This window comes from Elephantulus edwardii, unplaced genomic scaffold (assembly GCF_000299155.1).
Source record: "Elephantulus edwardii isolate Elephantulus edwardi_28Jun2011 unplaced genomic scaffold, EleEdw1.0 scaffold00212, whole genome shotgun sequence".
In the NCBI taxonomy this organism is placed as follows: domain Eukaryota; kingdom Metazoa; phylum Chordata; class Mammalia; order Macroscelidea; family Macroscelididae; genus Elephantulus; species Elephantulus edwardii.
The window spans coordinates 5,165,731-5,169,746 of NW_006399962.1; the positions used below are offsets into that span (position 1 = coordinate 5,165,731).

Genomic DNA, 4,016 nt, shown 5'->3' on the forward strand with positions numbered 1-4,016 from the left:
AAGTTATTTGTTTTCTTGATGTTGACATAATCTGCAGTAAACATTTAAAGTTTTCCTCAATTCTGTCAAGAAAGGTTGTGTTATCCACATAATGCAGGTTGCTGATAAGTCTTCCTCCACTCCTGAAGCCACATTCTTTCTCATTAAGTTCAGTCTCTTGAATGACTTATTCAGCATACAGATTGAAATGGTGTGGAGAAAGGATACATCCCTGATTCACTCCTTTCTTGATTTTGAACAATGTAGTGTTTCCTTGTTCTATCTGGACAGCAGTTTCTTGGTCTGGACATAGGTTTTGCATGAGCACAATCAAGAATTCTGGGATTCCCATTGTTCTCCGTTTTAGCTACATTTTTTTTTGTGATCCACACAATCAAATACTTTTATATAGTCAATAAAACACAAATAGACATCCCTCTGGTACTGTGCTTTTAGTCAGGATCCATTGTCTTTAGTACTGAAATTCCTAGTGCTGTAGCCTCTTCAAAACCAACTTGTATTTCTGGCAGTTAATTCTCTGTGCATATCCTATTCTTCATTTTGGATGACCTTCAGTAGTATTTTGCTTATATGTGATATTATTAATATCGTTTGATAATTTCCACATTCTGTTGTATGTTTTCTTTTGTAATGGGAATCAATATGGTTCTCTTCCAGTCAATTGTCCAAGTAACAGTCCCCCAGGTTTCTTGGAACAACCTGGTGAGCACATCCAGAGCTCCATCTGATTTGTTAATTGAAATATGTTAATTGGTTTTACATCAATTCTTAAGGCCCTATTTTTGCCAATTCCTTCAAAATAACTTGAACTTCTTCCTTTATTATCATTGGTTCTTGATCATGTGTTATTTATGGTAATGATTTTGTGTCAGCCAATTCTTTTTGATACAGTAATTCTGTGTATTCCTTTCATCTTCTTTTGATACTTCCTGAACCATTCAAGATTTTGCCCAGAACATCGTTAACTACTGCACTGTAAGGCTTAAATTTATACTTAGTTCTTTCAATTTGAGAAATTTTTATAACTTCTCTTGAGTTAATAATGCCAAGCTAAGACTACCAGTCATCTGTAAATTTGCTATACTGTGATGGCTTGCATGTTACTGTGAGGCTGGAAGCTATGCCGCTGACATTTAAAATACCATCAGAGTCATCCATGGTGGATAGGCTTTAGCAGAAGTGCTAGACTAAGACAGGCTAACAAGCAGGGATGGCTATCCAATTCTGAAACAAGAGGTCTCCCAAAATCTTATAGATAATAGAATATTGTTATATATAGTGCTAAAGATGAAAACATGTTGGAAGACACTCAAATTGTGACTGGAAAAGAGCTATAGTCTACAGTAATGACTCAGGAGAAAAACTTTCTCTCAATAAAGGAATCACCTTTGATGATATAGCAATACTCAAAGCGGGGAAGAACAGCTGAAAACATCCATTAATAACTGGAATATGGAATGCACAAAGTATAACAATGGACTTGAGCATGACAGAGATTGTGATGATAGCACAAGATAGGGAAAGTTCAAATTATTTGTTCTTCATTGACTTGATAATAACAACAACAACCACCACCACCACCACCACTACCAAGACCATGATGTGCAATAAAGCATCTTCATAATAAATTCTCTGTCTTTTACTCTAGAGTACTTCTAATTTGGTATATCTACTCTTCCCCTTCCAAGTAAAATGTTTGCTTGAATAAAGAGTAAAGCTGCATAGCTCAGAAGTTTTCTTATACAATCTCAATTATTTTGCATTTAATAATTTTATTATAATTTGTTAGTATATCTCTCTATGATATGAAACCAAAGTCCTTAGCAATAAAAATATATTTTTTTACATTCTTGATGCTGAATCTCTGTCTTGATACACAGTAGGAATTTATTAAGTATTTATTAAACTATATATTATTGGTGCTGTCAGGTCAAGTATGACTCATATATGAGTAGGACTTACAGCAACCCTATACAACAGATATAAACCCTATCCTATTCTGTGTCATCCTCATAATGTCTGATACACTTGAGCCCATTGCTGCAGTCACTGTGTCAATCCAGCTCATTGAAGGTCTTTCCTTCTTTCACAGACCCTCCACCTTTTCAAGTGTTATGTCATTTTCCAAGGAATAACCTCTCTTAGCAACAGGCCCAAAGTATGAGAGATGAGGCTTTGCCATAAGGAAGGCTTGAAACTCTTTCTCCTCATTTTAAATTTCTTCTAATCTGGGATATTCCTCCAATACTATATTAGTCTATTGCTCATAGGATTTTCAGAGATCTATTCATTCACAAGTGGATGAACAGCTCTGATTCCTAGTCTGTCTTAATTTGGCAGCTCTACTGAAACCTGTCCATCCTGAGTGACCCTTCTAGAAAGTAAATCCCCAGTGACATAGCTTCAGTATCGCAGCAACCCACAAGTTACCTTAATACAATAAAGTGACAGACTAGTTACACACCCAAGTTATTAAGCAATTAACAACATGCAAATAGTAAAATTAATGGAATGCTCACGGAATTCAAACCTTTTGATTAAAAGTAATACATTTTGATTAAAACTTCACAATCTTATTTACTGTGCTCTTAAAGGCTTTCTTTACCTGTTGATTTCGTAGTGTATAAATAAAGGGGTTCAACAATGGGCTAACTGAGGTCATGAGTAGAGATACTTCTTTGTCAAAGTTACTTCCTTTCTTTGGTGATGGAGTAATATATAAAAAGATGCAGCTGCCATAAGAGAGAGAAATTACAATCATGTGAGAGGAACAAGTAGAAAAAGCTTTTGTCCTTTGTTGACCAGAAGGGATCCTCAGAATGGTCTTGATAATGTATGTATAAGAAAGTATTACAAGTACCAGAGTAACCACTAGAGTCAAAGAAGCTAAGAGCATAGCTATTAGTTGCAAGAGTCTTGTGTCAGAGCAGGCAAGTTCCACAAGAGGTCTAAAGTCACAGTAATATTGATTCAGTACGTTAGAGACACAGAAATCCATCTGGCTTACGAGGATGATTAGAGGTAAGACAGTCAGAACTCCTACCATCCAGGAGCAGAACACCAGTTATATGCAGACCCGGCTGTTCATGATGGTCAAATAATGCAGAGGTTTACAGATGGCCACATAGCGGTCATAGGACATAGAGGCCAGGAGGTAAAACTCTGTTGCCCCAAGGAGTATAGCAAAAAAATATTGAGTTAAGCAGTTAGCAAAGCTGACAACCTTATTTCCTGTAGTCATGCTAGTTAGCAATCTGGGAATGAAAATGGATGTGAAGGAAATTTCTAAGAAAGAGAAATTCCGGAGGAAGAAATACATTGGTGTCTTGAGGTGGGGGTCTACCAGCGTGAGTATGATGATGGTCATGTTTCCTAAGACACTCAGCAAGTAAGCAAGTAACAAGAAGATGAATACAACCACTTGGGATTCAGGTTGATTAGAGAAACCGAGCAAGATAAACTCAGTAAATGTAGTCTGATTTTTCATTGTTGACCTTCAAGAAGACCTAACGGGAAAGAGGAGATCAGTGAGGGATACTGAACTTTATCAGGGTGCTTTCTGCTTTGGTAAATGCTGCCAAGATGATTTCTACTCATAATGTATAACTGTTTGTAAAGGTTTTCTAAGACTGAATGTATATTGGAGCAAGTAATTAGGTCTTTCAGACACTTCTATGGTTGTACTTACCTGTGATCTTTGGCAATTACTTTGCATTTTCTTTCAGAATTTTACAATGGTTTAATTTCATGATCCATATCTACTGAATGACTGAAATAACTTTTTAGAAACTGGATACACACCCTTTACAATTTGAATGGCTGCAGTGGTTGGTTGTTGATTCTAAGAGGTAAATCAATGGTCAGATGTTACATAAGAGTGTCCAAATAGTAAAAAAAATGACATATTTTTTATATATTACTTCAGCACATCTTGCTCTTTCTTAGAACACTCAGACTTTTTTAGAACACTCAGATTTTTTTATTTTGAAAATCTTTATTCAAAGTTATTATAAAAA

At 35.8% G+C, this 4,016-nt stretch overlaps 1 pseudogene; it reads right to left on the reverse strand.

Annotated features, from left to right (window-relative positions):
• Positions 1 to 2,557: 2,557 nt before the first annotated feature.
• Positions 2,558 to 3,487, reverse strand: LOC102853674 (annotated as a pseudogene).
• Between the last annotated feature and the right edge of the window lie 529 nt (positions 3,488 to 4,016).